Source organism: Neomonachus schauinslandi, chromosome 3 (genome assembly GCF_002201575.2).
Source record: "Neomonachus schauinslandi chromosome 3, ASM220157v2, whole genome shotgun sequence".
NCBI classification, from domain to species: Eukaryota; Metazoa; Chordata; class Mammalia; order Carnivora; family Phocidae; genus Neomonachus; species Neomonachus schauinslandi.
Window position 1 is genome coordinate 24676593 of NC_058405.1, and position 24028 is coordinate 24700620.

The following is a 24028-nucleotide window of genomic DNA, read 5'->3' on the forward strand; positions in this document are numbered from 1 at the left end:
AACAGAGGAACTACCTGTTCAACCCACAGAATGATAATAAATAATAAATTGTTATTAAGCCACAAGATTTAGAGATAGTTTTGTGTGAAACACCAGGAAACTGAAACATCATCAAAAATGGATTTCACTTTTTCTCGCACACATAGAAAACACAGCCTCCCCAAGGGTTAAAAAAAAAAAAAAAATCCATCAAACTGCCTTGTGCTAAAGGTCTATGACTCCCAGATAAGACAGAATACTTTCCATCTTGTCTATATGTGGCTATTTGTAGTTCACCATTGTTCTCCAAGGCCCTGGATCTGCCATGAGTTTAGTGATTGTATGTGCTATATTATTTTCTATTCTTTTCTATCATAGTCTATTAAATTTTATTTTATTAAAACTATGGGTCACATCACCCACTAAACTGATTTCTTGACCTGCTAATATTAGATCATAAAGCACAGCTTGAAAAACACTGCATAACACTACACTGCCTCTCATAAAACTGATAAGTTTTGTATGTGTCTGGGAAGGACGAGTAAAGAGCAAACTTACAGAATGATTTTAAGTAGGGGAATGACGTGAACAGATTTTCATTTCAGAATAATCACTTCAGCAGCAATATGGAACATTGATTGGAAAGAAGCAGGACTGGTAGAAGTTTTCTCAGGAAAGGAGCAACAAAGGTACTTAGGTGATAATTTCATGAGACTGAGGGAAAAGGCATATATGTGGATGATTTCATAATTTTGATGTCTGGGGCGCCTGGGTGGCTCAGTCATTAAGCGTCTGCCTTCGGCTCAGGTCATGATCCCAGGGTCCTGGGATTGAGCCCTGCATCGGGCTCCCTGCTCAGTGAGGACCCTCTCCCTCTCCTGCTCCCCCTGCTTGAGCTCCCTCTCTCACTGTGTCTCTCTCTGTCAAATAAATAAATAAATAAATATGGGCACCTGGGTGGCTCAGATGGTTAAGTGTCTGCCTTCGGCTCAGGTCATGATCTCAGGGTCCTGGGGTCGAGTCCCGCATCGGGTTCCCTGCTCAGTGCAGAGCCTGCTTCTCCCTCTCCCTCTGCCACTCCCTCTGCTTGTGCTCTTCTGTCTATCTCTCTGTCAAATAAATAAATAAAATCTTTATAAATAAATAAATAAATAAATAAAATCTTTAAAAAAATTTTTTTATGTCCTTTTTTGGATGTATGCTATTAACCAGGTAGAGGAAGACAAGTGTATGTCTACTCTTATCAAAGGAAATGAAGTGATTCCTAAGAAATACAGCACATTCTATTTAGATGTGTTTTTATGAGAGGATATGGGCTATTATAAATTTCAGAAGCACCTCTATAGGCAATGGAGACCTATAAAGATAACTGATAAAGAAATGATGGTGACAAATATGAAATAAAAATAAGCAAAACTGGTAAATCAAGTATATTTTGAGGTTGTAAGTGAAGCATCAAACAAATGTGGTGTGTGTATAAAATCTGTGTATGCCGATATAGTAGCCTTTCAAAAAAAAAAAAAAACTAAACTAAACTAAACATCAAAACCTTCAGGGAATTTTTTTTTTTTTCTGAGCAATCCTTTTAGGAGAAGGAAAAAAAAATGAAACAAATATCTTGGGTTCTGGGGGATTTGAATAGACTTGGTACAGTCTCCTTTATTTCCACCAAATACTCTTCTATTCAGTGAGAATTAGTTTTCCTAATGGTGACTTGGGGAAAAAAACACATGGTCACTAAAGGACTATGAGATATTCCATTCACATTATAACTTTTTAAAGGAAGTATGACACACACATATTTTCTTAAATATTTTTAACAAGGATTCATTTCCTTAAATCTCCTTTAATCAAATAATCATGCCATTGGAATTTCATTTAATCAAGATTCTATAGCAGCATTGTGAGAAGAGAAGGATTTTATGAAGGGAAATGGCCTGGACAATAATAATATTTTTTTAAAAGAATGCATCATTTAAGGTAATATAAAAATGGTATGATTAATCCATTCAAATGCTCTGGACACTACAGTGAGCTATATACCAGGATTTTCTGCATAAGATAGTCAACATTATTACACCCCCCTTGTTATTGCTATCATGATGATTTATGTACTGGAAACTGCAAGGCTTAGCTTGCTATTTTTGCTTTTCAAAAAAGCGGTCTGCTGTGAATCATTTAAAATACTTGGAAATGTATTTTATAATAAATGGTTGCCCTTTTTTTTTCTTGTATATTGAAGAGGAAAGATGATAGAAATTTAAACTTTATACTAAGTTTTCAAAAATGTTGAGTCGAATGACATTTCAGGTGAGTTGATGGGAATCGGGAGTAGACTACATTTCTTTTAGCTATCTACTTGATGTATGTGGAGATTTTTTTTTTTTTGTTACGATTCCTCAAACTGACTTCTCTTTTCAGTTTGATCCCTTTTTCTTATTAAGCTCTTCATATTTTTTTAAGATTTTATTTATTTATTTGAGAGAGAGAATGAGAGGGAGAGAGCATGAGAGGGGGACGGTCAGAGGGAGAAGCAGACTCCCCGCTGAGCAGGGATCCCAATGCGGGACTCAATCCTGGGACTCCAGGATCATGACCTGAGCCGAAGGCAGTCGCTTAACCAACTGTAAGCTCCTCATATTTACATGAGTTCTACATAACACTTATTTTTTAAATATTATTGTTACTAAGTGATTTAATTTATATTCATATAAAACATCAAAAGCAATGCATACTTAATTTACTTAATTTTGAATAGTTTGATTTTATTCTTTTGCAAATTTCTTGACAGATGTGATCTGGGATACTTGCTGGTCCTGAACTCAGTCTGATACTATGAGTGAAGGTTTAATAACAATTTCTTCTACATAGACCAAAAAACTCCCCAAAAAACCAAACACCCAAAAAAACCTTTCTAAATTATCTCAAAATAGACATCTGTTGTGACTTATAAGGAAATTCAGCTAAAGACCTATTTTTTTTTTAAGATTTATTTATCTGAGAGAAAGTGGGGTGGGGTGGGGGGGGGCAGAGGGAGAGGGAGAATCTTAAGCAGGCTCCACGGCCCAGAGCAGAGCCCAGTATCATGACCCTGAGATCCTGACCTGAGCTGAAACCAAGGCTCAACTGACTGAGCTACCCAGGTGCCCCAAGGCCTATTTCTTAGTTTGGATACTATATGGAGAACAGAGATTATAGAAGTCCTACTCATCATTATTATGCATCAGAAAATTTTGTGGAGGTGTTTGATTTGAAAATGAAGTGTACAATCCAAAATGCTGTCTTTTACTAAACAAATTGGATATGAAAGAATAGAACCACAAAGACTTACAGAATCTAGAGATGTTAGTATTAATTTGGGTTGGAACTAAAAAGGACTCAAAATGATGAAAGAAAAACTTATACCAAGTCTGATTAAAACTTCTGATGCCATTAGATTTATAACTAATATTCTGAGGATGATATATATAGTATATATTAAGAAGGATCATACCAGTTAACATTTACTGAGCACTGACTGTATTCCTACTAGTGTTGTAAGTGCTTTTGATGTATTCAACTATTTAATCTTCACAAATACTACCTGAGATAAAGGCTATTATATTACCTATTTCACAAATGAAGGACCTGAGAAGTTATGCAGCAATCCCAGATATGACAAGGAAAGAAGCAGGACTAGGATACAAATCCAGGTATTTTGGCCCATCCAAAATGCCTCTTATTAGTCAATATGCAGTTGGTGTACAGTAGAAGTATAATAAGTCCCATGGCTCTACTACTGAAATAGAAGCATAGCCTGATATTTTCTTTAATGATTTATAATCTAAGAAAGAATTAACAAATATAGAAACAAAATCATTGTCTGTGTGAAGTGTGTGTATTTCAAAAGAAAAATAGCACTAGATTCCTCAGTGCAAAAGCTGTAAGAAATTCCAAGGAAGGAATAAAGCAGTGGTCATCAAGCTGGATTGTGTAAATACAAAAATGCATGACATTTTTCCTATGTGCAGAGAGAATCAATGTCCAGAACTCACTTCCAAATCTATTCCTTCCTAAAGGCATCTGTCTGAAATTAAGCCTGATGTTGAAGAGGCATGTTGATCTTTTTTTCAGGCTCCTCCGTACAATGCAGTCTCCCAATTAGCATGCTATAAAACTTCCCCAACACCAAAGAAAAGGGCAATTTGGACTATTGGAATCTGCATTAAGAAAGTGAATGACGCTAATAACTGGGTCATAAATCCTTTCAAAAATCAGATTGTTTCAAATTTTTTGATTCATAAACATTGAAGGGGGACCTAATGGTAATAACAGATTAAGAAAAATTTTTGAAAATACTATTCACTTCATGATCTTTGGCATTAAAATTGGAAGAAGTTCCAAGAACTTAATGATTCCAATAAAAATAAAACATTTTCCTTTCTTATATATTTCTTTATAGAATAAAAAGCATTTTTAGGTTTTACTTCACTAAAAATAAAAAATAAATTACATTTTGATAATTTTATAAAATTAAACTTTATAGGTTCTATCATGTACTAGTCATATGGATACCTAAAATAATTGGGGAAAAGTCTCCTCTAGCTTACTTAATTAGGCAATTTTTTTTAAAGAATTTATTTATTTATTTGAGAGAGACAGAGATAGCAACAGAGATAGCGAGAGACAGCAGGAGCAGGAAGGAGAGGGAGAAGCAGGCTCCGGCTGAGCAGGGAGCCCAATGTGGGGCTCGGTGCCAGGACCCTGGAATCATGACCTGAGCCAAAAGCAGGTGCCCCTAATTAGGCACTTCTAATAAAGTCTTATTATTGTATTTGATAATTATTCATCAAAATCTTGTAATGTTTTATAAATGGTTTTGATCAGTGCTGCACTGATAACAATTAACACTTGGGGTCATGAAGTCTAAATAAGTAAAAAATAACCTCAATATATACACATATTTTACTGCAGATACAAATATTTTTACCTCAGTGAGGCAGGTGTCTCACTAGAAAACATTCCAATGCCCACTCTCCCCATTGTCTCCAGGCTGATAACCAGAGTCTGGTCTCAGAAGAGTCTTAGGGAAATACAGTTCCTGCTCTGTGAGGAAATAATATACACTAAAGACATTACAGGAATTGGCGAATGATGACCTTAAAAAACAAGAGAATATCTTTGTGAAGGTCACTGGGGCCCATACTCTCTTGTTTGGAGTTAAGAGTGAGAGATGATGCCATGCAACTGGGCTTCCTACTATCTGTAGGAATCATAGTATGTGTAGGGAACAAAGGGTAACATTTAACTCACAGAGGTAAACTGGATGTGATTAAGGACATGGAAAGCAATGTGAAACTGGCAATTGGGGTTCTTTGGTAAAGTAGACTATAGAGGTCAGACTCTTTGGGGGTTGTGGGGTTTTTTGTTTTGTTTTGTTTTCTTGAAGCCAGAATTTGTTAGAAAGAGTAGGTCAGAAAAATAGAGAGACTGGAACGTGAAGTGTAGGTGGGGAGTAATTAAAGAATAACCAGCAGAGTATGCCACTCAGCTTTTTAGTATCTAATCATGTCTTTTGGCTAGATGAAGAAACTCACACCTCAAACACAGGAGAAACAAATTCCTACCAGTCATTATTTTGCTGTGGCATGATCTCAATTACCTTACATAACACCTGGAAACTAACCTGTTATACCATCATGACTCTTCATAGAAGGTAGCACCACAAAGAGGGGAAGAATAAAGTGTTAGTTAACCTAAAATAGCAGCTATACTCCCCACTGTGGTAACAAATTATATCTATCTTGGATAATATTTGCTTTCCCCCCCCCCCATAACACATTCCCATGTTCCCTCATCTTATTCTAGCACCCAAGTTGGTCTTTTCCTATTTTTTGTATCATCTTGAGGTTATTTAAATTATGACTGTCAAAGTTCTTAGTGCTGAATATGGTTTACTGAGCGCCACTCCATGAATCCCTAAAGTTCCAGACTCGGTCCTTCTAATCTCCACTCTGCAGCAGCAATCCCCAGGGATTTCCTAACAGCTACAGGATCCATGTCATATTAATAAGTTTATGGGAGGAATCAAAGGAAGGCGGCAGGGCTTCTCATTGAGAACTAGAAATAAATTCAACTGTAGGTGTTCTTATAGCTTGGCAATCCAGCATAAAAATAGCAGTCATAATTTGGAAGGGAAAAGGTAAAGGGAAAAAAAAATCATACTGGAGTCATTGGGCAATATGTATTCTTTGCTTTGTTATCAAATCTTCTTTTCAAATCAAAACCTTTTCTTAGAACAGTTTGCTAAGGGTTGAATAAAAAATTAGCAGGATAGAATCTGTAGGGGCAAAAGAAAGGGAAGTGAGGAAGTGCTCAGAGGATGAAGATTTTTGAGGTAAAACACCATATATTCAACTGTTTATGAAGAGGACAGAAAAATAAGTCTAGGGCTGTAAACCTAGAAAAACTTTTTCTTTTTTTTTTTTTTTTAAAGATTTTATTTATTTGTTTGACAGAGAGAGAGAGAGAGAGCAGAAACACAAGCAGGGGGAGTGGGAGAGGGAGAAGCAGGCTTCCCGCCGAGCGGGGAGCCCAATGCAGGGCTCGATCCCAGCACCCTGGGATCATGACCTGAGCCAAAGGCAGACGCTTAACGACTGAGCCACCCAGGCGCCCCAACCTAGAAAAACTTTCTAAGTCACTTGTTCCTTGCAAAAGTATAGAGACATCCATATCACATAAACATAAGCAGTCAAAAAGGGTTGCTGTCAAATTCTATACGAAGTCTAATAAGAGGAAAGAGAATAAGAAATGGAATATCATCCCTACAGGCAATAAAATCACACCAAAAGTGTACGGAGGAGAAGAAAACTGTCACCTAATATTTCAAAATGAGCTAAAATAACTTTTAAAATAAAAAGAGATATGAAAGAACAGTGTAAGTATGTTTTGGAACACCTGAGAAGAAATAAATTAGAAGAAAATTAAATTTTGAATAAAAGAGATGAAGAATTCAATAAAAAATGATTTTTAAAAATCCCAACTGAAGAAAAAACTGGAAGGAACACAAATGTGTAATACAATGGGTATCACCTCAAGAAAAAACGGAGCTGGGCAGGTGGAAAATTTTTTTTTAATCAAAAGGAAATAAAGAGATATATATAAAATTTCAGAGAAAGAATAGATGTGAAGACAGACAAAAATCCGACATAATCATTGGACTTCACAAAAAAGAAGAGTCAAAGTAATTGAGCAACACACATTCTAAAAACTGTCCAATAACACTTTTGGAAAAGAAAAAACATATTGTAAAGGTACATTGATTCCTGGGAAAATAAACCAGATAAACTAATATATTTATGTATAAATACTAAACAAATATATATTAAATATAAATATTAAACTAGTAATAAGTAAACTAGAATGACCAACATAAGAATATATTTTAGTAAAGTTATTAGATTTCAAAAATATAAAATATCTTTTGGTCATTCAGGTGATACAACAAAGCCATTTAGAAAGAAAATCAAATTGCTTTAGCTATTTTGACAATAGCACTTTATGACAGAAGATGAAGTATCATTTTTTTAAATGCTCAAGGAAAAAAAATATGTAAACCAAAATGATCTTGACATATAAATGCAGCTTACTATTACAAATAGTCAGGAATTCAGGGAATGTTATTCATGAACCATTCTTGAGGAATTGACTCAAGAATGAGGTATGGGAACAAAAGTAATTAGAGAGACAGTAAATAAGAACTGGAGTGATAATTAGATACATATTTATCAGGAGAACTAAAAATAAATGATGGCTATAAAACAGAAAGTATTGTATACAATGGACAAAAGACTTCCCAATGTAGATGCAGTATAAAAATAAAAAATGTGCAAGAAGTTAGGGGCAATATGTGAAATACATTTTAATAGAGAGGATATTGTTCCCAAGGGACAAAAATTTGTTCTTGGTGAACAAAAATATTTTAGATATTACAATATTGTTTGGCCCTGTAAAGGGCCATAGTACATGAACAGTTACATATAGCATGTTGGTGGCAATAAAAGTTCATGGAGAGGGGTGGCAACTGGGAAAAGAGATGTCTAAAAATGCTCCTTCAGGAAGAGAAAATGCAAAATGTTTGAGATACACCACCTCACAGATACCAACTGAGAAGAAAGAACTATTCGTTCAAGTTAAGTGCTGGGAGAAAGCAAAGAAAGGGGAAAGGAGAACCTCACAATTGGACTGGATATTTGATGATATTAAGAAACTATCGTTAATTATTTTAGTGTGAAATAGTATTTTGGTTACATTTATTTAAAAAGAAAGTATCCTTATGCATATATCCCAGAAGGTTTTATGGATGAAATTAAATGATGTTTGGGATGGTTTTAATTTAAACATAATCCAGCACAGGGGAAGGGTTGTTACAGACATCAAATACTGTTGGCCATGATTTGGTAATTGCTGAAGTTGTTTGATGGGGCCATGGGGGATTATTATGCTATCCTCTCTTACTTTGTATATGTTTGAAATGTTCTGTGAAAAATATTTAAAAGAAATATACTAAAATTTAAACACACATAAATACTTCAAAATACCAGAATAGGACCCACCAGGTAAGCATGTTTCTGAACACTGAAACAGCAATGCAAAGCCTGTTTATTATTTTGTACTTCTACATATATAAATATGTGATACAAAAATAATTTTAATATTCGTATCAAGCCTTATTTTTAAAAATCTATTGCTTCAAAATGATTAATCAATAATGAAAATATAAGGAGGATCCATGATTCTTAAGTCATTGGCAAAACCCTTAGATATCACATCTGTTGTTCTTTTGTCCTGAGATAAACGATTTGTCATTAATAGTTAATATGTTGAAAAAACATTGTTTTCCAAAATCTATTAATAGTGGAATTTTTTATTCAAGCAAAATCTTATATGAAAGTTCAAAATGAAAAGGATAAATAAGTGGCATTAATATGGATGGAATCATCATGGAGGACCAAGACCTGTTAGCACAACCAATCTTTTGACACCCATTATTAGAATCTCTAATAATGAGATTCAGTAAAGTCCATTTATACTCCTTAATCCCTATTATGATTTCTAGGCCCTGAGTAAAAAGAGATTTTTATCTGTACATTTTGGGGTAATATATTGAAGGTTATGATAGACAATTGATTTTAAAAAACATTTTAGGTCACACACAGAAGTAAATATAGCAGGTTGTTAAGAAGATGGGCTGAGAAGACAGTTTGATTCTTCCCTATAATTATGATCAGTGTGCCTCTTCAATTAATCAAGCCTTGATTTATGTTACGAAGTATAGCCTTTATATAGCCTGGAATTTTTCTTGCATTTATTCCTAGATACTTTAATTTTTTTACAGTAACCATTATTACCGTATTACTTATTTTTAGGATATTGCCAAGTATCTTTCATGAATTTTATCATTTAATTGCTAAAATATCTCCCTGTACTCCTATTATTTCCAGTTTACTGATAATGTACCCAAGGCAGATTAAGGCAAAGTAACTTTCCCAAAGATAACCTGTTATTAAGTGATGGAATCTGATTTTGAGCCTATATTAACCTGACTTCAAACACATGTTCTTCTTTTTTTTTTTTTTTTTAAAGATTTTATTTATTTATTTGAGACAGGGAGAATGAGAGGGAGGAGAGTTAGAGGGAGAAGCAGACTCCCCGCCAAGCAGGGAGCCCGATGCGGGACTCGATCCCGGGACTCCAGGATCATGACCTGAGCCGAAGGCAGTCGCTTAACCAACTGAGCCACCCAGGCGCCCCCACATGTTCTTCTTAATGGCTGTATTTAACTTTTTAAATCTGTTCCCTCAACTGAAAAAGCATAGCATTAGTGTTACTGAAAGGTATAAATGAGCTTATGTACTTACAGTGAGTTGTTGACCCAAATTAAGAACAATATAGAAATTGTCTCCATCCGTTTCTCTTGGCTATGGCATGTTCAGTTTTAGTAGATACTGTCAAACAGTTCTTTAAAGTGTTGTATACTTTACATCCCCACCCACATTGTAATAGGTTTCTCTATATTTTCACCAACTCTTAATATATTGTGTTTTCTTTTTCAGCCTCCCCATGGTTGTATAGTGGTGTCCCTGCATGGGTTTAGTCTGCATTTGCCTGGTAAGTAATGACATTACTTTTGCTTTTTATTGTCCACTTGAATATCTCTTTTTGTGAAAGTTCATGTGTTTGCCCATTTTTACAAAATTGGGCTGTTTCTTTGTTCTTACTGATTTGTAGGAATTCTTTATATTCTGGATGCAAGATTCTTGTCAGATATGTATGAACAGAATATATATGTGAAGGCAGAATCTACACGAATTCCCCTCACTCCTACCAAATTTTAATGTGAAATGAACAAGAAAAAAACATTTATTGTGTTACTTTTTATTGTGTTTATTTTGTTTTAACAGCATAAAGCCTGAAACTGATTAATATACTTTGGAGAGAGAATATTTTTGGGCAGATATTCCAAGTTGATTTTCCACACCATTGCTCCCATAGTTCTGTTTCCCAGATCACTGTACTTACATTCTCTGTGCTTATTTTGTTCATCTGCATTCTATATTGATACCCTTGGTGGGGGTTTACTGCATCCAAAAACTGTTTAATTTTAGGATCCAGGATATAACAGCTACTGTATAAATACTGGTCTGCTTAGTTAATTAAGTTCCCTGAAATCTGTGGTATATAAGGAACACACATACTTAGCTTCCTGTTATTAGAGCTTTTTCCCCCTTTTTATGTATTTCATACTTCATTTTAATGGACATTAAGGAAGGAATAAGATAGATATTATTAGGGTATCCTTTTACCTGTAAAGCCTCTGATCATGACTTTCCTCTGTCTTTCATGTTATTTTTCTGTACATACTCTATATTCAAAAATGTTGAATTGTTTCTAGCTTCTTTTGCCAATCAGAAATCTCAACTTATTAGCACTGCATAACATATTCTCATAATCTCATCCCTGCCTATTTCTCCTTAGAGTAATAAGTACTTAGAGTTTCCCTCCATCCTGTGCTCTTTTCTACCTTCTTTCCTTACATATCCTATTTCCTCAAGGTGGAATGCCTTCCCCTTACCTTACTCAGGTTGCCAAAGCACTAATCATAATTCCACCACCTACCTGTTTCTTCTGGTTGATAATATTTTGTGATCTTTCTATTAAAAAAAAACACGAAAAACTTTAACAGTTTGTTAAGCACAATATGTTCCATAATAAAGGCATATATAAAATCCTCTGAAGGTATAGTGGAAGGTTTGGTTTTTTTTTAATAGTGTGGAATATCATTAAAAATGCCAAAACTAACATGTTTAATTCTTATCAGACTTTCTCTTATGTTAAATGTCATTAGCAACACTAAGCACTACTGGCCCTTTCAACATAAATTTTAGAAAGACTGATGCATGCATTTTCTCTGTTCTCTAGTTACAAATTTATTTTCCCAAGGCATAGTAACAATTCCATCCCAATAGTTCTTCCGTGTTGTTTCTTACACACTGCAGAATAATCTTCTGGCTACATATTATTTCAGCCATAAACAATGGACAGAGTTTCTAATTCTCAGCCTGGTTCTGTTTCTAAGATGATTAATTTCATTCAGTTATACAGCTACCTTTTAGTTAAAATAAAATCATTTGTTCTGCTACTCAAACTTTTGAATCTTGTGACCATTTAAAGAAAACTATTCTTGACTGATGATTTGATAAACTCTATATGTAGAGGGTGCTTTTAGACAAAGAGGCTTGAGCAATGGAATGCAGAAAGGGCCACAGCAACCACCTGGCTGAATACAGACAGGCCCATCAGGTGACCCACCCCGAAATATCCATAGGCCCTAACTGACCAATGGCTACTTACAACTAGGCACAGTTTCCAAAAAAGGGAAGATTCCATATATGCCATACCTCCTCATCTTTTCCGCCTTTAAAAACAACTCCCACCCACTGCCTCATTGCAGACAACTTCTCCTTTGCTACCCTGCTCAAGCTCCCTTGGGGCGTGTTCAACAAACTTCTATCTCCTTTGTACTGCCTCAGGTGAATGCTTTCACCACTAGCGCCAGCTTCCACCATACCTGGAGTTGCCCCCTACCCCTTGATGTCCAGCTCTCACAATACAGTCATCACCCTTTTTTGAGCTAAGCTTTGTCTTTCTCATTATAACCTTCTTTTGGTTTCCTTCTTCTGGGACTGTGTAACACAAGGATGGTTTTCCAGGAATGAAACCTGTTCATGGTTCTTCTGGCTTCTTCTCTTCTTAGGACCCCTGGCCTCAATACTCCTACTCCTAATTATTGGTCCCCCTCTCTTTAATCTCTTTGTTAAATTTGTCTCTTCTAGAATCCAACAATTCCATATAGGAATGATCTTTCAACAGAGATTCCAGCCCATACCATTGGAGGGTTCCCTTCCCCAAATCCCATGGACCTGACCACCAAGGAATTTCACTCAAATCGCCTATCAGCACGTTAATATAATACCATACTCTGATCTGTAACTGCGCAGAATCCCTGATGAACTGACAGATTTAGGTAGGGACATCTCTATGTCCCTCATTCAGCAGGAAGAAGCTACTAAAGATGAGACCTCCACCCAAATGCCAAAGATCTGTCATTGTCAATCTGTCGAGGGAATTTTAGAGGCTGCTTTTAGGCAAACAGGCTTGAGCCATGGAGTGCAGAAAGGGCCATAGGGACCACCTGGCTGAATATAGACAGGCCATCAGGCAACCCACCCCAAAATATCCATAGACCCTAACTGACCAATGGGCTACTTACAACTAGGTACAGTTTCCAAAAAAGGGAAGATTCCATATATGCCATACCTCCTCATCTTTTCCACCTTTAAAAACAACTCCCACCCGCTGCCTCATTGCAGACAGCCTCTCCTTTGCTCCCCTGCTCAAGCTCCCTTGGGGTGTGTTCAGTAAACTTCTATCTCCTTTCCTCTGTCTCAGGAGAGTTCTCTCACTGCCCATGCCACCAGCTTCCACTCTATAGTTGCCCCACATTTGGGGGCCCCCATCCGATCAAGAGACATCCCATTTACGCACCCCAGTGTAGTTATAGCATAAATCATAGCAATTTGGCTATTTCAATACCGTGATGTTCTCTGCATCCTGTATCACAATAGGCCTAATACAACTTAATAAGTTATCAGTCATTTAATTAATGGCTTATAGTTAGACCTAATTTTTCTTCTACCTACTTCTCAAATGAGGCTTTTAATCATTTAAATTCAAAAAAGGTTATTTTTCATATAGAGAAATTCACTATTATGACTATAATTCTTTACTAATGTTTTTGTAGGAATAGTGTCATGGAATGTGTGGAACCAGGGGCACCTACATAAGTTATTTTGATAGAACCTCTGTTCTTAAAAATACATATTTATTTTTTATGTTTTTAAAAATTTTTACAAAAAGATGGCTAATGACTCTCTGCACTTACCAGGGTGATATCTTTAACATTGGAATTTTCTGTTACTCTTGTATTCAAATATTGGCAGAGGTATCTTCGTATAACTTGCATAAAAGGCTTTTGTTTGGGGTTGACATAGTTTCATTCTCTTTCTAATTTCGGGGGAAAAAATGTGTGTATCTTCTAAGATTATCCAGATTAAGTGAAAAGATTAAAAGAAATCAGTTAATGAAAGGAGTGGTTTTCTCTGACTCACATTTTTGTAAAAAATGTAAAAAAAAAATCATTATTTGACTTTAATCCGGCAAATCCTAGTTTTACTTACCCCAAATAACCTCAGAGCTTTTATCTCCTCCACTTATTTATTGAACATGTTTCCACGTTAATCCTTAAAAGGTAAGAAACCATAGTTGGGGGGGCGCCTAGGTGGCTCAGTCGTTAAGCGTCTGCCTTGGGCTCAGGTCATGACCTCAGGGTCCTGGGATCGAGCCCCACGTCGGGCTCCCTGCTCCGTGGAGAGCCTGCTTCTCCCTCTCCCACTCCCTCTGCTTGTGTTCCCTCTCTCACTGTGTCTCTCTCTGTCAAATAAATAAATAAAATCTTTAAAAAAAAAAAAGAAACCATAGTTGGTTATAAATTAGGAACAACACCTTTATTCAATTCTATTAGTTACATAGTGTATGCATCGGCAACTTTTTTTCCTGAAACCAGAAAAAAAAAAAAAACTGTTTCATGAACAAAATAACGATTATAAATTAGCGTTCTAGAAACTGCACTATTTTCTTCAGATTCAATGGTCTTTTAAGGCAATGATGGCTCCCTAAGGAACGCCTGTGTGTATGAGCCCCTGACGTTGTTTTGAAGAGAAAATACCTCTTGTAGTGTGGTAAAAGTACTATCAGCATGTACCTAAGGCAGCTTTCAACCACCTTTAAATAGATTCTTCACTGACTCTCATTCCTTCTGAGTGCAGGACAGTTGGTTCTGTGCAATATGTGTTGTGTTGTCAGTGACTCTGAAATGTTCCAAAACCTTATCCATATTTTCCTCTTCATGGATGCAAATGGCAAATCATTGAAACATATATATTTATTTTGAACAAGTAAAAGTTTTCTGTAAGTATTAACAATTTGTTTAGGTAACAAAAACACTTGGGTACTTACTCATTTCATCTTTGCATAAGATGAAATTTAACTTTCATTTTAGAACTTCTAATGTACATTATATAATTACATTTGAATCTGTTATTTTACTTTTTTAAATATTTGTTTTAAAAATGGTCACGGATATCATTTTATTTCTATGTATATGTTTTACAATATGAGACAATATGGATAATATTAACTTTCTTTGAATTTTTAATCCAACATGCCCTTATTTAACCTGACTGGTAATCAGAACAAGCCAAAATACACAAAATAGCACAACGTAATCAATGAATTAACATTTATTACTATATAATAATGAATTACTATAGCTCTAGTGATAGAATGATGAAAACTGTCATAACAACAATAATAATAAATTTAAGTAAAAATTTGAACTTTAAGTTTTTTAAAATAAGACTTGCCACAATCCTCATCCTTCCCGACTGTATTTCAAGGGTCCCATTTTACTCATTTCATTACTTGCCTTCCCTATACTGGCTTATGCTCTTCGGCATAACCCTACTAAGCAACAACCCTGTAATGAAAATAATATAAGTAAGCCCAGTTTTATAAATAAATACAGGATATTTCCAGAAGCTAAGAAAATTGTTCAGTTCAAGATCATATACTTTGTGAGTGAAGACTTGAGATTAGAATTTAGAAGCAGCATTTCTAAGCAATTTCATTATTGCCCCAATTTTGATGAATTTTGATGCCTGTTTGAATAATTTTTTGTTGGCTTTAAAATGTAAACAGGAAAATGTCTTTTTGTAGCTGTAGATTTTAGTTTCCACTAAAAGTATAAGAAAAATGGTTTTGAATGAAAACAAAATAAGAAAAATATGGTCTTTTAAAATTTCAGAATATTTTATTCATGCAAAGTATGTTTTTGTGCTACAAGATAAGTCAACTGAAAGCATTTTTAAATTTAGATTTCCTTGTGCAGCATACCCTTTTGATATGCAATAATTCCCTTTATAGTGCAATGAATGTTAATAATTACATACATAACAATCTGACCAGATGTTTACAGTAGAGGCAAGGTAATAAAAATAACAAAATGTGATAATAACACATTCATACAAAAATAAAATAAACCATGCTAGTTATTTTATGAATGAAAAGATTTCTTTATAGAGTTAAGAAAGGGAGGATTATCTATCTCTCCCAGTTTTTTTAAGGATGTAAGTTTTGCAGTCTAAATGATTAAGTTTTAGACATAGAGAAGTTCTGAAAGTACAAAATGATTACTAATGTGTATGTGTATCTCTGCATGTCCTTGTATGTAAGTTTATATACCACATTCTTTTCCTTCAAAATAATTGCTGGGCATATGATAAAAAATAATAATGACTGACAATGAATAACAAAAGGAAAAAGCTATGTTGGAAAAGTCAGAAGTGCATAAAACAAGGAATGCACAAGTATAACAACACTGCTTTTATAAAGGAATATTTGGCTAAGCAGAGCGCTTATATTAAAACTTCATCATTTTACAAGAAACAGCACAATTTCCATCATTTTATAAGAAGCAGTACAATTTCCTTTTGTACAATCAACCAGTATTTATTGACATGAACCATGTGCCAGGTTCTGTGCTTACTGTTGAAGAGACAAAGCTGAATAAAATATGGCACTCTCTCAGAGAGCCCACAATAAAATGAGAGGCAGGTGTGAACAAATTACTGTAAATAAAATATGGAGAGCAGAGGTATAAACCAAGTACTATGAACACACTGAGCAAAGATATTCACAGACAGATTCAGCAAGGAATAAGCATTTGAGCTGACTTTTGAATTTGAGGAATTTATCATGTGGGTCTGGAAAGAGAGCAATTTCCAGGGAGAGAAAGCAGCATACACTGAGGGAAATATGAAGGAAAGGGTGAGAAATAATGAGATGGCATTAAGCTTATTAGCACAGTGTGCTTGGAGGAGGGTGGGAGGATGGACACAAGGACAAAACTAGACCTTGGGATGGGCTGGGAAGTATTGTGAGCCTGAGCTTTATCTTTAGGCAACAAAAGGCCAGTAGAGTGTTAAAAATGGAAGCAGTGTTACCAGATTTGCTTAATTAGGAAGATACTTCTGGATACTTCTGTCGTAAAATTCCTGCTTTTCTGCTTTCATGCAAAAATTGTTTCTTAGATCACACTTTATACCCTTTGACAGATGTAGCTGGCTCAATTGTACCATTTCCAGAAGCAGCAGTAGAAAGAAGAGAGTTTGTGAAGTGCAGTGGGCATGGGCGGGGACAGTAATATGAATTGAGAACCCATTGGCCCCACCCTTTCAGCCTCTGCTAACTTCCACATCATATTTTCACAATCACTAAGGCAGGCTACAGGCACTCAATTTCTGTCTTCCTCTCACCCTTAAATAATCCCAGCATCTGGGGTGACTTCAATATCCTCATGAATGACTCAGAAACATAGTCTGACAACACTTGGCCTAAAGCCTTTGGAGACCTGTATTCACACCCTTCTTCAGGAACTATTTTTATGACCATAACAGACACTGACAGCCCAGGGATCAAAATCCCAGCAGCCTTTTCACCAGCCAACCCTTGATATGACATTTACTTCTCCTCCTTAAGGAATAATTTTACCAACCCCACTGATTATTGTCACTTTGATATTTTTCAAGTACATTGCCTTCTAGTCTCAATGTAGAAGAGTTACATAAATGACAATTAAAATGTCATAAAAAAAGCTCGAAATGGTAGAAAACTTAATGGAGGCATTGATGAAAGAAGAACTGAATCTTTCTTTAAAGTTAGGGAGGTCTAAAAAGACTTTCAATTGAAATTTTAGGGATAAACAGGTATTTGTCAGGTTCACAACTAGAGGAAGATGATTCCATGCAGAAGAAATAGTATGTGCAAATCAGGGCAGTGTAAGAATGTATGACCTGATCAAGAGAGCACAGGTATCCCACATTACTAGTCTGTATAGTTTGAAAATGTCTGCAGCTGGATATATGCCTAATATTCCAAATGCCAGATTATGAACTGTACTCAATGCCATGTATGCTATGCAAAGAAGCTAAATTATTACTCCTGTAGACTTTTTGGATCCATACAACTGGAGTATGAAATGGCTCTATTGTTTTTGCAGATGGCAAAATAGTCTTCTGGTTCCTAATGTACTTCTTAGACATTTCCATCTTACGTGTTATTTAAATGTTAAAGCTCTTAGACATTTGTCCCATACACTGATGTCTGAAATCTGGATGTCCGGTTTTAAACTTTATCCAGGATTCCAAACTTATTTATCTTGTTACCTTCAGAGTGTTTCCATTAGGATGCTGCATAGAGACCTCTCCCTGTGTGTCTCTGGAACTTCCAACACTTTCTTCACTTTTGTGATCTTCCACCTTTATTGGTGACAAACCATCTCCGAGATGACACTCAAGTCATACGGCTAGGGATCATACTTAACTCTTTTAATTACCACCTGTACTTAATTATTTAATGAAATTCTACCATTTTACCTTTTAAATATCTCTTGGTACCAATCTTTCTTCTACAGCTTCAACACAGCTACTTTAGTTTAGGCTATCATTCTATCTTTCTTGACCAATATCCACTTTAAATACATCTCATTGTTACTAATAGACCCTTCATCAGTATTATGAGATGAATAACAAGTTAAAGATATGAGTAGAAATTTAATTAGTATTATCAGCCATTGTAGATTCAAACCCTTTTTTCTTGGTGTGGACTATTTATAAATAAATGCCTAAAGTAAATAAGTAAGTTGACTGAATTTAGGATGGATGCTAGTAGTTAAGTAGAAAGAGAAACACCATTTATGGTATTCATGGTTTTAGTAGTATATGATGCTTTTAAATTGTAATTCATGTTGTAGTATCCATCGACTAATTATGTACTATCTTAAGTGCAATGATTATGTATAGTTATGTATAGCTATATATAAACTGTACTTAATGTATTTCTATGAAATAATATGAATGGATAAAAAATTCATACAACTGAAATGTGATTAAGTTATTGTGAAAAACTAAGATAAAAACTGCACAATTTCATATTACAAACACATAGAATATTCAATGTAAATCTCACCAGCATGATATAATGCTAATGACAAGTAATACTGCAAAAACAGATCCTTAGCTTGATTTCCTGAAGTCAATTCTGCCAAATATAATCCAGAGAAATCTTGTATGTGCTTCCAAAATAATCTAGGAATAGAATACCTTTCCTAGCAACTATATTGGATATGTATTATAGAACTATCTTCTTAAGAAAATTATGTACAATATTCTGATTTTAATCCATGCTAAGGAAAAAAATCTATCTAAATTACACAAAGCCTCTCCATATTAAAAGTAGCAGATTAAATAAAACCAAAGATAATGTTTTAAATTTCAGATTAAAATGCATTTTTATTCTTTTATGGCCAAATAATAAAAATATTAACAGTGACATTATACATAAATATTATTGTTATATTATACATGTTATATATATGTATAATGCATGTACATACACATATATCGTATTATTCCTTACAACAACTTTGTGAGGAATTACAATATTTTAGTAGAGGAAAAGGAATTCACACAAGTTAACTGGCTTGTATAAAATTAAGAAGATAGTAAATGAGGGATCCAGGTTTAAACTGAAGTCTAACTTATTTCAAAGATTAAGTTCTTTCCAAGAGACTACACAGAAAGTGAATAACACTGTTTCTTAAAGTTTGCTGTTATCTATGGTTGTCATTGCAGATAACTTTTTATATCATCTATCATATTTTAAAAATTAGTACAGTGAGTCTTACAGGAACAAAATAAAGCAAGAATTGCCAAAATCGTTCTGCAAAAGGCCAGATAGTAAGTTCTTTTGGCATTGCAGGCCATATGATCTCTGTAGCAACTACTCAATTCTGTTGTGGCATGAATGCCACCACAAAAATTCAAAAACAAAGGAGTGTGGTTGCTTCCAATAAAACTTCATTTATTGGATACTGACATTTGATTTTCAGATGAGTTTCATGTGTCATATTTTTCTCTTTTTGTTTTTTTCCAATCATTTTAAAATGTAAAAGTCATTCTCAGCTTGCAGGCCATACAAAAACAGGCGGCAGAGGGATTAAGGGCTTGGTCTGCCAATGCCTGAAAAAGAAGACAGTTTAGCTGTACAAGCTGATATACAAAAATATAGAACTAAAATAATTGTCAAAACCTATTTTGACTTTTCATCTGTTAAAATTAAGAAGAATAAAATTTTCTTTATAGTTTAGCTCTCATCCCATGTAGGAAAACAACAGAAATTATTAGAAAACAATTGACTCCTGAAATCTGAATGTGCTATGCTCAGCGCATTGCTTTGCTAATGTAACTTCCCTTTCTATGCCCACAACCAGCAGGCACCCATCCATTCCACCAGTCATAACTCACATGAAACTTTCACATCTGTGTCTTGTCTTATTGTTATACTCACAAGGAACATTATAATCTTTAAAATCATGTTGAAGTTGGGCGCCTGGGTGGCTCAGTTCGTTAAGCGACTGCCTTCGGCTCAGGTCATGATCCTGGAGTCCCAGGATTGAGTCCCGCATTGGGCTCCTTGCTCAGCAGGGAGTCTGCTTCTCCCTCTGAACCTCCCCCATCTCATGCTCTCTCTATCTCATTCTCTCTCTCAAATAAATAAATAAAATCTTAAAAAATAAAATAAATAAAATCACGTTGAAGTTAATGTTCTATGGTAACATTAAACATTTTAATGTTTTCTACTTTTCCATTTTATATTAATTTATTTCATGGTTCAGTACTCTAATAGAAAAGACGTGCAGTTCTAACTCTCACAATGTGTCTAGCTTATAGTGTACTTTAAAACGATCTTTTTTAAAAACTGTCAATATAAACAACAAAATTTAGAATCTCAGATCTTAGAACTAGTAGAACAGGCTTCTGAGGAGCTAAACTGATCCAGTCTCCTTTGGCCATATAAAGCTTTGTTATCCCAATTTCTCTAAATAATGAAACTAAAACCCAAAATTATGTGACTTGCACATGACTGCATGGCCAGTGGCAGAATAAAGACTATGTCATTCTGACAGTACCACATCAATTAGATAATTGATCAGAAAATGTATTACAATGGTTTTATCAGTTTAATTAGAGGTAGCTAATGACACAATCCCAAACCCTCATTGGCATAATATAACAAAAGTTAATTTTTCATTCAGGCAACTGTCCACTGCAGCCAGATGTCTCTCTGGAGAGTTCTCCTCTAAGCAATGACTCAAAAGACCTTGGCCTTTTCCATGTTACAGCTCCAACATCCACTAGGATCCTCTTCAGAATCTTCCACTGGATCTGACAGGTTAAGTGAAGGAAGAAAATGTGGATTCTCATGCAGAGTATTTAATGGCCAACCATGGAGATGGCATTTATCACTTTTATTTACTTTGCTTTAGCCTGAATCTAAATAACTACAGGCTAATGAGAAAGTGATCAAAGAAGAAAATGGAGGAGGAGGAGGAGGAGAAAAAGGAAGAGGGGAGGAGGGAAGAGGAGGAGGAGAAGGAAGAGAAAGGAAACAGGATTGAGAGAATCTTGACAGTATTTGCTGCTAAGGTTAAGAAGCTTCACAAATTGAAGCCATAATTGATATCAGTTGTAAGTCTTCTGTAAAAATTTTATAATTAAATCTTTTACTGTATTGAAATATCTTAAAGCCAACAAAAAAGGCATGCATCGTATTTTAAGGCTAAAAAAATGTCACTTGTTTTTAGTTTGAAAAGAAAAAAAGAATTTATTAGCTATCTATAATAAAGACATTTTTACAATTGTCTATAACATGTTATTATTTTTAAATCTAGAATGTTTTAAGGCCAAATCAGTAAATGATAGATCTTTGCTTCACTAGCTTTCAGCTTTGACAAAGTGTGAGATTCTAAGTTATATCATTGTTAATGACTATAATTAACGTATTAAGACTCCTTGAAAGTAAGATCTGAAGCTTTTCTGTTTTTTTTTTTTTCTCTTTTGTAGGAAAGCTTCAGACAGTAAGCCTTTAAAAAAGAACTTAGGTCTTTGACTTTTCTCAGCAAATAATTCCTACCTTTCTGATTGTTTCTTTTAATTAACACAAAACAAAACAAAATAGTTACTAGGATTCCTGAGAAGTACAAGGTCTTTGATTGATCAAAGTATAAAGCTTTTTAATTTTAAAATAATACATTTAAAATTTTATGTCTGGTATTCTTAATAACATTTCACTAAATTTAAACATAGTGTACTTTTACATTTGCTTAAATATATAACTACTGGTTTCATGCATTTATATACCCACAGTATAGAATTGGTGATGAATGTTCCAGTATAATGGAAAGCTTGTCTAGGGCTTTTGTGGGTACTGACCATTGATTTCACTTTCGAGATATTCTTTTCTCATGTGACAAGCTTTTAATCCTTGTCTGCACTGCTCTTGGAAAGGACAAATATGAATTTCTTTGAGAATGGCTTGTAAGAGCTGAGTGGACCCTATTTTCTATGACCACAATAATTCAGTGGCTTTCCCCTGCAGCTAAGGGCTGATCACCTTTCTATTATGATTTACTTAGAGGCAAGAACTCAATGAAACCTTTCACAATGGTAGAATTTGGACATCTAACTGTGGGTTAAAACTTTGATGATCTTTCTCATATCATAGCAGTCACTCAAATAAGCCCCTTGCAATTGTAGTACTCCAGAAGTACGGTTAGCATTCTTACTAAAATGTGTATCCATGTATCTCAAACTAGATTGTAAAAGATCATAATTTGGATATAAAAATGCTAAAATTTATAATAGATATTTAATATTTTAGGTGGAATTTTTCTATAATTTCCCTCTAGTTTAATCTTTACTTGTCAAAAAAAGTTTTTTTAGAGGGGGGAAGGGAAGGGCAGAGGGAAATGGAGAGAGAGAATCTTAATCAGGCTCCATGCCCATTGGGGAGTCTGATGGGGGACTTGATCTCACAACCCTGAGATCATTACCTGAGCCTAAATCAAGAGTTGGATGCTTAACTGACTGAGCCACCCAAGCGCCAATACCTGTCAAAATTTATCTCATATGCCTCAATAAGTAACACGCTCTTAATTTGTCTGATTTCTTTCGCGATTCTGTTTGTGTTTTGCAGTCTAAATAGGCTAGGCCTTGGTGTAATGAAATACTTAGCATTCTGTAAATTTTCTGGATCTGTGTTTTGGTGTGTGTTATTAATTTTCAAAAATTCTCAGACATGGTTATTTCAAATGTTTCTGTTGTTCAGTTCTCTTTTTCTTCTCTTCCTGTTTTCCAATTGTGGATATGCTATGATTTTTTAATTGTCTCATGGATCTTGGATGTTCTTTTTTTTTCTTTCGTTATTTTTCTTTTTATATTTCAGTTTTATAAGTTTCTATTGACATATCTTCAAGCTCACTGATTCTGTCATTGGTTATATCAGTCTGCTGATAAGCCCATTAAAGGCATTATTTACTTTTTTTAAAGATTTTATTTATTTGACAGAGAGAGACACAGCAAGAGAGGTAACACAAGCAGAGGGAGTGGGAGAGAGAGAAGCAGGCTTCCCGCTGAGCAGGGAGCCTGATGCTGGGCTCCATCCTAGGATCCTGGGATCATGACCTGAGCTGAAGGCAGACGCTTAACAGATTTAGCCACCCAGTCACCCCAATTATTTACTTTTCTTATAGTTTTTTATTTCTACCATTTCCTTTTGAGTTTTGTTTCCATTTCTCTGCTTATATTTCCCATCTATTCTTGCATATTGTCTATTTTTCCATTAAAGACTTGATGCAGTTATTTTAAATTCCTTATTTGCTAATTTCAAAATCTATGTCATATCTGAGTCTAGTTCTGATGCTTACTTTGTCTCTTCAGTTTGTGTTTCTCTTGCCTTTTTTTTTTTTTTTTTAAAGATTTTATTTATTTATTTGAGAGAGAGAGAACGAGAGACAGAGAGCAGGAGAGGGAGGAGGGTCAGAGGGAGGAGAAGCAGACTCCCCGCCAAGCAGGGAGCCCGATGCGGGACTCGATCCCGGGACTCCAGGATCATGACCTGAGCCGAAGGCAGACGCCCAACCATCTGAGCCACCCAGGTGCCCTCTCTTGCCTTTTAATATGACTTATAATTTTTGATGAAATTCGAACATGATGTATCAGGTAGTAGGAACTGAGGTAAAAGAATTTTAGTGTGAGGTTTTATTTTAACCTGGCTAAAAGTTGAGCTGTTCGTAAAGTTTGCTATGACTGCAGATGCCAGATGTTTCAAATTACTCTAGTGTTCTATTGGAGACAATAGATTCTATGCCTTACAGATTACTTAGGTATAATGTACTATTAGTTAGACTGGAGTCCTGTTGATAATGGTGATAGATGTGTGTGTGGGAGGGGGAAAGATGCATTCTATAATGTTATGATTAATTCTCAGT

The 24028-nt window shown here is 35.0% G+C and overlaps 1 pseudogene; it reads left to right on the plus strand.

Annotated features, from left to right (window-relative positions):
- Nucleotides 1-23747: 23747 nt before the first annotated feature.
- Nucleotides 23748-24028, plus strand: part of LOC110585928 — a 28127-nt pseudogene continuing 27846 nt past the window's right edge.